At 35.8% G+C, this 13,969-nt stretch overlaps 4 non-coding genes across 4 annotated transcripts; all 4 read right to left on the bottom strand.

Annotated features, from left to right (window-relative positions):
- Window positions 1-1,279: 1,279 nt before the first annotated feature.
- Window positions 1,280-1,444, bottom strand: LOC135764707 (U1 spliceosomal RNA). The gene has a single exon (XR_010540224.1). It is a non-coding gene; the product is annotated as a U1 spliceosomal RNA (small nuclear RNA).
- A 784-nt stretch (window positions 1,445-2,228) lies between these two features.
- LOC135764639 (U2 spliceosomal RNA) lies at window positions 2,229-2,419 on the bottom strand. Its single transcript, XR_010540165.1, has one exon. It is a non-coding gene; the product is annotated as a U2 spliceosomal RNA (small nuclear RNA).
- Window positions 2,420-8,084: 5,665 nt separating this feature from the next.
- Window positions 8,085-8,249, bottom strand: LOC135764726 (U1 spliceosomal RNA). The gene has a single exon (XR_010540243.1). It is a non-coding gene; the product is annotated as a U1 spliceosomal RNA (small nuclear RNA).
- Window positions 8,250-9,033: 784 nt separating this feature from the next.
- Window positions 9,034-9,224, bottom strand: LOC135764657 (U2 spliceosomal RNA). The gene has a single exon (XR_010540182.1). It is a non-coding gene; the product is annotated as a U2 spliceosomal RNA (small nuclear RNA).
- Window positions 9,225-13,969: the final 4,745 nt, after the last annotated feature.

Below are 13,969 nucleotides of genomic sequence, written 5' to 3'. Positions count from 1 at the left end.
TTAAAAGTAAATAGTGATTATTTTACTTGTTTACCTGTTTGTGATTACCATGGAATCCTGTCACCATCATTTTTAAGCTTGTAAAGCAAATAATGAAATATTGACTTAGTAGGAAAAAATATTTTGGAAGTATCGTGATAAATGATGAAGAAAATATTTTGCAAAGTGATGGTTAGCACACGGTTGATGGTACCTATTAAATTCCATCATATTTTTTTATTCCTACTATGGAAGTCAATGGTGACTATCTGCTGTGGGTTTACCATCATTCCTCAAAATACCTTCTTTTGTGTTACTCAGAAAAAAACTAATCCTCGTGTTGTTGTAAGCCTGTATGCATGAGTAAATGATGACAGAATTATCATCATAAATTGAAATATCCCTTTAAACTGTATTTCCCCCCTTAAACCTAAACTTATTTTCCTACAGCAAGTCATTTAGGTAATCAAGAAAATACTTTACCCGTTGTCTTTGTGAGTTAAACAAATACAGCTACGCTTCCAGGTCTGTCGACGTTGCTGTGGTTTTTCGACAGCTGTAGTATGAAGGGTAGCGAATGAATGAATACATTGCAAAAAATCATTTCTTACTTGTTATTTCGAACTGTTTTAACTATACAAATATCTAGAAAGTCTTAAAATAAGATGCATTTTTTGATGAGCAAAATGCCCTAAGAAAATAAACCTAGCCTTTAGGGAGAAAAAACTCAGAATTTGGGCTTAAAACAAGCAAATAAATCTGCCAAAGGGGTAAGAAACAAATCTAGATATAAACACTTAATTCAAGAAAAATTGTCGTAGCCCATTGGCAGATTTGTTGGCTTGTTTAATGTACATGCATGTACAATATTTCAATTTGTCTTGTATTTATTAGCATTTTGTATTGCCCAACGCTGTCTAGGTTGTTTAACTGTTGTCATTTTCTTATAAAAGCCTTTATAATTTATTAGTTTGGATGATTGCCATTCCCGAGAACCTCTTATATTGGAAGTAAAAGAATCATCTAAGCATTATTTTGTGCTCTTAGACATGTAGCCGTTTGATTGTGGTTCTATTTAATGGCTAGTCTATTCGTTTGGAATGGTCAAACGGCTATTAGATTTTCACTGACAGCCCAAATTAAGCCTTGTTTTAGCCTAGACACTTATTCGCTGTCTATTAAAAGTTATGTAGTCGTTGAATAGCCGCTTTTTTGATGACTAATGTATTCTTGGGCCGTGGTTAGACGTCTCTTGGATTTTACGTAAAACGACAAGCGAATCTATTTTTAACACAAAGGTCAGGGGAGAGCGCGAACGCAGTCCCCCACTATCAGAAATTTTGCAGTCGAGATTCCCACATTTGGGGAATTCGCAAAGGGTCAGCCCAACCGGAGTGCAATGGCTGAGCCTCGCCCTGGGTGAACCACCTTCATGATCATGGTGTCTCCCCTGCCAGGTAAGTATGAGCGACACCCTTTGAGGCCAGACGGCCGCATCTTCCTGTGACCGATCACATCGACGGCGCCCCCGGAGGCCGTCCGACTAACATTTCATTTACTGTGTGTGACCAGGTGGAAAGCGCACGAAGCCACGTCTGAGACCAAACATTCTTCGAGATCTACCCTGTTTTTATTCCGTTTCCAGCCCGGTTGAACCGTGTAGAGTGAAATATGTGAAACAATTTAAATCAAATGGATTTAAATTGCGCATTCAAATATATGGTTTCGTTATTACAAAGTAACTTTACGTGGAATAGAAACAAAAAAAAATGTACAGAGCAATCAAGAAACAACGAAAGCATAGCAATTTTAGAACGTGGATAAATAAAAACACAGGGCTCAATGACTTACCCGTTGTCGTTGTGAGTTAAACAAGTACAGCTATGCTTCCAGGTCTGTCGACGTTGCTGTGGTTTTTCGACAGCTGTAGTATGAAGGGTAGTGAAAAAAGTTTTCAGGTGTTTTTAACATTCCAATCGGTCTCGTTCGCTTTTGTTGCGCCTTCAGCTGTGTCGAGGATGTTTAATTCGTCCTCGTATCACCTCCGCAAACTTGTAAAGAAATTAATTAAATACATTACAAAAACATTTCTTTATCAGCGTGTTCATTTCCACGCAAGCTTTTCGTTAAACCAATAAAGCCAACGAAATCACAGCAATTTTAAAACACACGGATTAGAAAAAACACCGTCATTCACGCACAAAAGAAGCAAATTCTTTTTTTTATCGCGACTTATTTATCCCCGAGATGGGGAGCGCACCATTCATGGAAACACTGCAATACCATGTTGATGCATGGAGTGGAAGGAGCAAGCTCCGCTTCCATTTCCGAAGGTCAAAAATCCATTTAACATATAGTCCCCGGATAGGAGACGTATCAGACATTAAACTGATAAGAACAGATACTACACTTGATCTTAGCCAAAAGGCCGAGAAGCGATACCGGAATAGACGCAGCCAAAGGGGGAGCCGGCGAAGGCGCTGGCTTTTGGGGTGGAGGCTAGCGGGCATTTAACTCTATACGTTCTCATTGTATAACCCAGAGGTAGAACGTTGAGCTAGCAAATCAGAAGTTCATGTTTTAATGCAGGATCTGATCCACGCTCATGAGAGAGAGAGAGAGAGATAGAGAGAATTTAGAATTTTCAAAAAACCTTTATTACAAATTAAAACATTTTCATAACCTCAAATCAGAAAAAACAAAGAAAAAAATATATATAGTAACGGAAATAACAAAAAAATAAGCCAACATAGGAGCAAAGAACAAATCATCTTCAATAACCAGACACAGAGCTCCTCCATAATACCAAATCAATTCAAAAGAAAGAAGATCATTCATTGCTTTAAAGTATCTAAAACCAATAAGGATTCTAGATTTAACTTATTTTAAAAACTGCTAATGTATCATGGCTTCCGGGTCTGTCAACGTTGCTGTGGTTTTTCGACAGCTGTAATATGAAGGGTAGAGTGAAAAAAAATATTTAAGTGTTTTGAACATCCCAATTTGTTCGTTTACTTAGTATTTTCTTAATGTTTTCGAGTTAAAAAATAATTCTTAAATCGAGATACATTTACTTAATAAGCAAAGTGGCTTAGAATTTAAGTCTTGTTTACTGAAATAAATTCTAAAATGTAATAGGTTAAGGCTTAAAACAAGTAAAAATATCTGCCAGTGGGGTAAGAAAAATAAACCTAAATTGAGTTTATTATTGAATTAAGTTGAAACTAGAATTAAGTTTATTTTTCTTACCCCGCTGGCAGATATTTTTTATTTGTTTTAAATATAAACCTGTTGATTTTTATAATTTATTTCAATTATTTTACAAAGTATGCGATCTGATTTTTTTAATCGCGGTGTTTCTTTTATTCCTCGTTTCTTTTCCGTGCATTTGCTTTATTTATTTATTTTTGCTTGTTGCATTTAAATGCACATTTGATTTGTTGCCACATTATTATGTGTTAATGTATTTTTTAACATGTTTATCAACAAAAAGTGCGTTATTATAATTAATTATATAGCTGTGAAATATATACAAGAATTCCCAGCAAAAACAAAACGTTTTTATAACAATTTTCTATTACAATACATAATATCTTAAGCCACTTTGCTTACCAAGTAAATGTATCTCCATTTAAGCATTGTCAGATATTCACTAGAAAACAAGACAAAAACAGTAAGTAAGATATTAATTTACTTTTTTCTTTCAAACATAAATTTACAGACGGCTGGAAATTTTTAATAAAATAACTAGACATACCTATTCGGGTCTGCTCCCGTTTGCTGTGATGACGGGGGACTTAGTCCAAAGCACATTTTGAGGAATACTTACACATTTTACTTCTTATTTCTTTGAAATTAATTATGCATACACTATGGATTAAAAATGTCCCGACTGCGAACCTGATAAAACCCAGGTAAAAAGCAAATACAAATAAACCATTTTGATTTAGCAAAAGTTTACAAATAAATGCACTCCTTGCACACAACAAGCACGTCTAGTTACCATTCATATTTTGCGTGATTTAAGTTTTGTCGCATACATTTTGGAAGGCACACGATAAAAACAAAATAAGGCTTTTAATGTATGCCGACCTCATTCTCCGTTGAGGGCTTATCAATCATAATAAACGCTGTTAACTCTTCTCATTGAATGGTCTAAATCCAATGCTGGTAAAGAAATCAAATGTGCATTTAAACGCAACAAGCAAGCCGTAAAGCAATGGATGCAGGCAAACAAACGAGGAATAGCACATACACCACGATTAGATCATCGGGTCGCATACTTTGGAATTAATAAGAAATAATTATTCAGTCTAAAGAAATAAGAAGTAAAATGTCTAAGTATTTCTCCAAATGTGCACACTCATTACAATAAACGGGAGCAGACACGAATAGTTATGTATGTCTCGTTATTTTATTTAAAATTGATAAGCTGTCTAACATATGATATATTTTGATAATACGAAATGCTAAAAAAATAATATAACACCAATCGACAATATCTGTTATTGTTATTTTTACAAGTAAATTCATGTGTAGGAGAAAACAAAGCAGCTGTCAGTCCATACTATATTGAGTGGCCATCGTAGTGGTGCAACCTGAACGATGTTTTCCCTACTTCCGGTCAAAGCCGCCATTTTGTGAAATAGGCATATAGGTGACGCTGGAGCACGCGGCCATTGTCTCTGTTCAACAAAACAAGTATATATATACACATACGCATATTTTTCCTCAATCAATCACCGAATACAAGGTGCAATTCGATGCCAACTGACCCTTCTCTCTGGTTTCATGTTTGTAAGGAAAATTAAGGGGGAAATTACGATAGCATTTCAGCCAAACATTCATTCGTGCCACGCTGCTTTTCTTTGAACGAAAAAAAACCCTCTGCTCCCCCTACACAATTTCTTCTCCTGTTATTTTATGCTTAAAACAAGCAAATAAATCTGACTACAGGGTAAGAAAAAATTCGTGAACTTTTCCCATAAACACTTAATTCAAGAAAAATTGTCCCACCCCACTGGCCATTTTTTATCCACAATACACATTCGATGTCTGCAGGCACCATTGTCTTTGTTCAACGCAAACAATTCTGTTGCGTTTTTCTTTGAACGAAGTGCTCCGCCTAGATAATTTGACCCATATTCACATGGGTTTGTTTCTCGTTTTTTTTCTTTGAGAACAATCTATATAGCGCCTTCCACAATCGTTTTGGTGTTAGCTTTACGTAAAATAGAAACACAGAAAAGTACTGAGCGATGGAGAGACCACGAACGCGGAACGTATTATGGACCACGGACTGGCAAACAAACTGGCAACCACGCACTAAAGAAGCAAACTCTGATTTTAAACTCACCTTATTTGTCCCCGGAAAGCGCCAGAGTCGATGCACGGAGTGGACGGAACAAGCCTCGCTTCCATAGCCGAAGGTCAAAAATCCATTTAAACGTGTAGTCCCCGGTGTCCACTCGATCTTACCCAAAAAGCCGAGAAGCGATACCGCAATGGCATCCGGAGAAGGCGCTGGCTGTCGGGATGGAGGTTAGCGGGTCAGAGGTCCGGCACTGAAGGTCTGCGTTCATTATTCACCGTGTGCATTTCACTCTATATCCACTTTCTAATGTATAGCACTTGATAAGGATTAACAGTTTAAAAACAGAAATGCAAGACATCAGAAAATACATTTATTTTTTACTTTCATAACATGAGAGGTGTCATACAATAACAAATATGAGCTTTAAAATCACATTCCTAAGTTAAAAATATACATAAAAATAGATATATGGATCATTACACAAATCACTACTCAAAGGACCTATGTTAAATAACTGCTTCAATATTAATTAACAATAACATTTGGCCAAGGCAGTCCTTGTAAATAGACATATAAATAGACAAATAAAATCATGACATATATGCCGTAGAGCCTGAGATAGAGAAAAATAATAAGGAATTCTGCTTTTACTACCATCTCAGAAATATTGCCAGAATTAGAGGTTTTGTCTCAAGACAGGACTTAGAGAAACTTGTTCATGCTTTCATCACCAGCAGGGCCGATTATTGCAATGGTCAATGGATTTAAAAAGTACTGTTTCTTGTTTAAAAACCACTTCATGGCTACAATACATGACAGATATGCTAATCGAATATGAAACCGATTACTCGGATCAATAGGATCAGGTCATTTAGAAAAAACAAGGGTTCACTCAAAACAAGGTGCCTCAGCATTCAGTTATTATCAGCTTTCAGAAGAGATCAGATGTGCTTCAACAGTAGACACTTTTAAATCTAGATTAAAAACACATCAGTTTAACTTTGCATTTACTGAATGATTTAAAACAGTACGAATAAAACAGTACAAAAGAATAAAACAGTATGAACCTTACCTGTTATAAAGGGAATGAAGCTTACGGTATGGTGCTTACCTGCAGAAATAAATAAAGTACAATAAGAACACACAGAACTTCAATTTTCAAAATTATTTTAACATTAAATGATGATTATTTTACTGGTTTACCTGTTTGTGATTACCACAGGATCCCGTCACCTGGCTGCGGTCTTCATTTGGTGAACGGTTCTTCACTCATAATTGACCTATACAAGAAATAGAGAAGAATAATAAGCAATTCTGCTTTTACATGTAGATGTGTGCCCCAAGAACACAGACACACCGGCTCCAAAAAGTTTAAACAGTACACATTTCTGTTATTTTAATGTGGCAAATGTGTCAGCTTTAAAAGAAGCATACATTACCTTTTAAAGAGGAAATACCTTTTGCATGAAATACCTTTACTCCCAGCATAAGCAAGCAATTTTCAAAATGCTTTTAAAAGTAAATAGTGATTATTTTACTTGTTTACCTGTTTGTGATTACCATGGAATCCTGTCACCATCATTTTTAAGCTTGTAAAGCAAATAATGAAATATTGACTTAGTAGGAAAAAATATTTTGGAAGTATCGTGATAAATGATGAAGAAAATATTTTGCAAAGTGATGGTTAGCACACGGTTGATGGTACCTATTAAATTCCATCATATTTTTTTATTCCTACTATGGAAGTCAATGGTGACTATCTGCTGTGGGTTTACCATCATTCCTCAAAATACCTTCTTTTGTGTTACTCAGAAAAAAACTAATCCTCGTGTTGTTGTAAGCCTGTATGCATGAGTAAATGATGACAGAATTATCATCATAAATTGAAATATCCCTTTAAACTGTATTTCCCCCCTTAAACCTAAACTTATTTTCCTACAGCAAGTCATTTAGGTAATCAAGAAAATACTTTACCCGTTGTCTTTGTGAGTTAAACAAATACAGCTACGCTTCCAGGTCTGTCGACGTTGCTGTGGTTTTTCGACAGCTGTAGTATGAAGGGTAGCGAATGAATGAATACATTGCAAAAAATCATTTCTTACTTGTTATTTCGAACTGTTTTAACTATACAAATATCTAGAAAGTCTTAAAATAAGATGCATTTTTTGATGAGCAAAATGCCCTAAGAAAATAAACCTAGCCTTTAGGGAGAAAAAACTCAGAATTTGGGCTTAAAACAAGCAAATAAATCTGCCAAAGGGGTAAGAAACAAATCTAGATATAAACACTTAATTCAAGAAAAATTGTCGTAGCCCATTGGCAGATTTGTTGGCTTGTTTAATGTACATGCATGTACAATATTTCAATTTGTCTTGTATTTATTAGCATTTTGTATTGCCCAACGCTGTCTAGGTTGTTTAACTGTTGTCATTTTCTTATAAAAGCCTTTATAATTTATTAGTTTGGATGATTGCCATTCCCGAGAACCTCTTATATTGGAAGTAAAAGAATCATCTAAGCATTATTTTGTGCTCTTAGACATGTAGCCGTTTGATTGTGGTTCTATTTAATGGCTAGTCTATTCGTTTGGAATGGTCAAACGGCTATTAGATTTTCACTGACAGCCCAAATTAAGCCTTGTTTTAGCCTAGACACTTATTCGCTGTCTATTAAAAGTTATGTAGTCGTTGAATAGCCGCTTTTTTGATGACTAATGTATTCTTGGGCCGTGGTTAGACGTCTCTTGGATTTTACGTAAAACGACAAGCGAATCTATTTTTAACACAAAGGTCAGGGGAGAGCGCGAACGCAGTCCCCCACTATCAGAAATTTTGCAGTCGAGATTCCCACATTTGGGGAATTCGCAAAGGGTCAGCCCAACCGGAGTGCAATGGCTGAGCCTCGCCCTGGGTGAACCACCTTCATGATCATGGTGTCTCCCCTGCCAGGTAAGTATGAGCGACACCCTTTGAGGCCAGACGGCCGCATCTTCCTGTGACCGATCACATCGACGGCGCCCCCGGAGGCCGTCCGACTAACATTTCATTTACTGTGTGTGACCAGGTGGAAAGCGCACGAAGCCACGTCTGAGACCAAACATTCTTCGAGATCTACCCTGTTTTTATTCCGTTTCCAGCCCGGTTGAACCGTGTAGAGTGAAATATGTGAAACAATTTAAATCAAATGGATTTAAATTGCGCATTCAAATATATGGTTTCGTTATTACAAAGTAACTTTACGTGGAATAGAAACAAAAAAAAATGTACAGAGCAATCAAGAAACAACGAAAGCATAGCAATTTTAGAACGTGGATAAATAAAAACACAGGGCTCAATGACTTACCCGTTGTCGTTGTGAGTTAAACAAGTACAGCTATGCTTCCAGGTCTGTCGACGTTGCTGTGGTTTTTCGACAGCTGTAGTATGAAGGGTAGTGAAAAAAGTTTTCAGGTGTTTTTAACATTCCAATCGGTCTCGTTCGCTTTTGTTGCGCCTTCAGCTGTGTCGAGGATGTTTAATTCGTCCTCGTATCACCTCCGCAAACTTGTAAAGAAATTAATTAAATACATTACAAAAACATTTCTTTATCAGCGTGTTCATTTCCACGCAAGCTTTTCGTTAAACCAATAAAGCCAACGAAATCACAGCAATTTTAAAACACACGGATTAGAAAAAACACCGTCATTCACGCACAAAAGAAGCAAATTCTTTTTTTTATCGCGACTTATTTATCCCCGAGATGGGGAGCGCACCATTCATGGAAACACTGCAATACCATGTTGATGCATGGAGTGGAAGGAGCAAGCTCCGCTTCCATTTCCGAAGGTCAAAAATCCATTTAACATATAGTCCCCGGATAGGAGACGTATCAGACATTAAACTGATAAGAACAGATACTACACTTGATCTTAGCCAAAAGGCCGAGAAGCGATACCGGAATAGACGCAGCCAAAGGGGGAGCCGGCGAAGGCGCTGGCTTTTGGGGTGGAGGCTAGCGGGCATTTAACTCTATACGTTCTCATTGTATAACCCAGAGGTAGAACGTTGAGCTAGCAAATCAGAAGTTCATGTTTTAATGCAGGATCTGATCCACGCTCATGAGAGAGAGAGAGAGAGATAGAGAGAATTTAGAATTTTCAAAAAACCTTTATTACAAATTAAAACATTTTCATAACCTCAAATCAGAAAAAACAAAGAAAAAAATATATATAGTAACGGAAATAACAAAAAAATAAGCCAACATAGGAGCAAAGAACAAATCATCTTCAATAACCAGACACAGAGCTCCTCCATAATACCAAATCAATTCAAAAGAAAGAAGATCATTCATTGCTTTAAAGTATCTAAAACCAATAAGGATTCTAGATTTAACTTATTTTAAAAACTGCTAATGTATCATGGCTTCCGGGTCTGTCAACGTTGCTGTGGTTTTTCGACAGCTGTAATATGAAGGGTAGAGTGAAAAAAAATATTTAAGTGTTTTGAACATCCCAATTTGTTCGTTTACTTAGTATTTTCTTAATGTTTTCGAGTTAAAAAATAATTCTTAAATCGAGATACATTTACTTAATAAGCAAAGTGGCTTAGAATTTAAGTCTTGTTTACTGAAATAAATTCTAAAATGTAATAGGTTAAGGCTTAAAACAAGTAAAAATATCTGCCAGTGGGGTAAGAAAAATAAACCTAAATTGAGTTTATTATTGAATTAAGTTGAAACTAGAATTAAGTTTATTTTTCTTACCCCGCTGGCAGATATTTTTTATTTGTTTTAAATATAAACCTGTTGATTTTTATAATTTATTTCAATTATTTTACAAAGTATGCGATCTGATTTTTTTAATCGCGGTGTTTCTTTTATTCCTCGTTTCTTTTCCGTGCATTTGCTTTATTTATTTATTTTTGCTTGTTGCATTTAAATGCACATTTGATTTGTTGCCACATTATTATGTGTTAATGTATTTTTTAACATGTTTATCAACAAAAAGTGCGTTATTATAATTAATTATATAGCTGTGAAATATATACAAGAATTCCCAGCAAAAACAAAACGTTTTTATAACAATTTTCTATTACAATACATAATATCTTAAGCCACTTTGCTTACCAAGTAAATGTATCTCCATTTAAGCATTGTCAGATATTCACTAGAAAACAAGACAAAAACAGTAAGTAAGATATTAATTTACTTTTTTCTTTCAAACATAAATTTACAGACGGCTGGAAATTTTTAATAAAATAACTAGACATACCTATTCGGGTCTGCTCCCGTTTGCTGTGATGACGGGGGACTTAGTCCAAAGCACATTTTGAGGAATACTTACACATTTTACTTCTTATTTCTTTGAAATTAATTATGCATACACTATGGATTAAAAATGTCCCGACTGCGAACCTGATAAAACCCAGGTAAAAAGCAAATACAAATAAACCATTTTGATTTAGCAAAAGTTTACAAATAAATGCACTCCTTGCACACAACAAGCACGTCTAGTTACCATTCATATTTTGCGTGATTTAAGTTTCGTCGCATACATTTTGGAAGGCACACGATAAAAACAAAATAAGGCTTTTAATGTATGCCGACCTCATTCTCCGTTGAGGGCTTATCAATCATAATAAACGCTGTTAACTCTTCTCATTGAATGGTCTAAATCCAATGCTGGTAAAGAAATCAAATGTGCATTTAAACGCAACAAGCAAGCCGTAAAGCAATGGATGCAGGCAAACAAACGAGGAATAGCACATACACCACGATTAGATCATCGGGTCGCATACTTTGGAATTAATAAGAAATAATTATTCAGTCTAAAGAAATAAGAAGTAAAATGTCTAAGTATTTCTCCAAATGTGCACACTCATTACAATAAACGGGAGCAGACACGAATAGTTATGTATGTCTCGTTATTTTATTTAAAATTGATAAGCTGTCTAACATATGATATATTTTGATAATACGAAATGCTAAAAAAATAATATAACACCAATCGACAATATCTGTTATTGTTATTTTTACAAGTAAATTCATGTGTAGGAGAAAACAAAGCAGCTGTCAGTCCATACTATATTGAGTGGCCATCGTAGTGGTGCAACCTGAACGATGTTTTCCCTACTTCCGGTCAAAGCCGCCATTTTGTGAAATAGGCATATAGGTGACGCTGGAGCACGCGGCCATTGTCTCTGTTCAACAAAACAAGTGTATATATACACGTACGCATATTTTTCCTCAATCAATCACCGAATACAAGGTGCAATTCGATGCCAACTGACCCTTCTCTCTGGTTTCATGTTTGTAAGGAAAATTAAGGGGGAAATTACGATAGCATTTCAGCCAAACATTCATTCGTGCCACGCTGCTTTTCTTTGAACGAAAAAAAACCCTCTGCTCCCCCTACACAATTTCTTCTCCTGTTATTTTATGCTTAAAACAAGCAAATAAATCTGACTACAGGGTAAGAAAAAATTCGTGAACTTTTCCCATAAACACTTAATTCAAGAAAAATTGTCCCACCCCACTGGCCATTTTTTATCCACAATACACATTCGATGTCTGCAGGCACCATTGTCTTTGTTCAACGCAAACAATTCTGTTGCGTTTTTCTTTGAACGAAGTGCTCCGCCTAGATAATTTGACCCATATTCACATGGGTTTGTTTCTCGTTTTTTTTCTTTGAGAACAATCTATATAGCGCCTTCCACAATCGTTTTGGTGTTAGCTTTACGTAAAATAGAAACACAGAAAAGTACTGAGCGATGGAGAGACCACGAACGCGGAACGTATTATGGACCACGGACTGGCAAACAAACTGGCAACCACGCACTAAAGAAGCAAACTCTGATTTTAAACTCACCTTATTTGTCCCCGGAAAGCGCCAGAGTCGATGCACGGAGTGGACGGAACAAGCCTCGCTTCCATAGCCGAAGGTCAAAAATCCATTTAAACGTGTAGTCCCCGGTGTCCACTCGATCTTACCCAAAAAGCCGAGAAGCGATACCGCAATGGCATCCGGAGAAGGCGCTGGCTGTCGGGATGGAGGTTAGCGGGTCAGAGGTCCGGCACTGAAGGTCTGCGTTCATTATTCACCGTGTGCATTTCACTCTATATCCACTTTCTAATGTATAGCACTTGATAAGGATTAACAGTTTAAAAACAGAAATGCAAGACATCAGAAAATACATTTATTTTTTACTTTCATAACATGAGAGGTGTCATACAATAACAAATATGAGCTTTAAAATCACATTCCTAAGTTAAAAATATACATAAAAATAGATATATGGATCATTACACAAATCACTACTCAAAGGACCTATGTTAAATAACTGCTTCAATATTAATTAACAATAACATTTGGCCAAGGCAGTCCTTGTAAATAGACATATAAATAGACAAATAAAATCATGACATATATGCCGTAGAGCCTGAGATAGAGAAAAATAATAAGGAATTCTGCTTTTACTACCATCTCAGAAATATTGCCAGAATTAGAGGTTTTGTCTCAAGACAGGACTTAGAGAAACTTGTTCATGCTTTCATCACCAGCAGGGCCGATTATTGCAATGGTCAATGGATTTAAAAAGTACTGTTTCTTGTTTAAAAACCACTTCATGGCTACAATACATGACAGATATGCTAATCGAATATGAAACCGATTACTCGGATCAATAGGATCAGGTCATTTAGAAAAAACAAGGGTTCACTCAAAACAAGGTGCCTCAGCATTCAGTTATTATCAGCTTTCAGAAGAGATCAGATGTGCTTCAACAGTAGACACTTTTAAATCTAGATTAAAAACACATCAGTTTAACTTTGCATTTACTGAATGATTTAAAACAGTACGAATAAAACAGTACAAAAGAATAAAACAGTATGAACCTTACCTGTTATAAAGGGAATGAAGCTTACGGTATGGTGCTTACCTGCAGAAATAAATAAAGTACAATAAGAACACACAGAACTTCAATTTTCAAAATTATTTTAACATTAAATGATGATTATTTTACTGGTTTACCTGTTTGTGATTACCACAGGATCCCGTCACCTGGCTGCGGTCTTCATTTGGTGAACGGTTCTTCACTCATAATTGACCTATACAAGAAATAGAGAAGAATAATAAGCAATTCTGCTTTTACATGTAGATGTGTGCCCCAAGAACACAGACACACCGGCTCCAAAAAGTTTAAACAGTACACATTTCTGTTATTTTAATGTGGCAAATGTGTCAGCTTTAAAAGAAGCATACATTACCTTTTAAAGAGGAAATACCTTTTGCATGAAATACCTTTACTCCCAGCATAAGCAAGCAATTTTCAAAATGCTTTTAAAAGTAAATAGTGATTATTTTACTTGTTTACCTGTTTGTGATTACCATGGAATCCTGTCACCATCATTTTTAAGCTTGTAAAGCAAATAATGAAATATTGACTTAGTAGGAAAAAATATTTTGGAAGTATCGTGATAAATGATGAAGAAAATATTTTGCAAAGTGATGGTTAGCACACGGTTGATGGTACCTATTAAATTCCATCATATTTTTTTATTCCTACTATGGAAGTCAATGGTGACTATCTGCTGTGGGTTTACCATCATTCCTCAAAATACCTTCTTTTGTGTTACTCAGAAAAAAACTAATCCTCGTGTTGTTGTAAGCCTGTATGCATGAGTAAATGATGACAGAAT

The sequence above is a fragment of the Paramisgurnus dabryanus genome, chromosome 9 (assembly GCF_030506205.2).
Source record: "Paramisgurnus dabryanus chromosome 9, PD_genome_1.1, whole genome shotgun sequence".
Lineage (NCBI taxonomy): Eukaryota > Metazoa > Chordata > Actinopteri > Cypriniformes > Cobitidae > Paramisgurnus > Paramisgurnus dabryanus.
The sequence above is the reverse complement of the archived record's forward strand: the minus strand, read 5'-3'. Positions and strand labels throughout refer to the sequence as shown.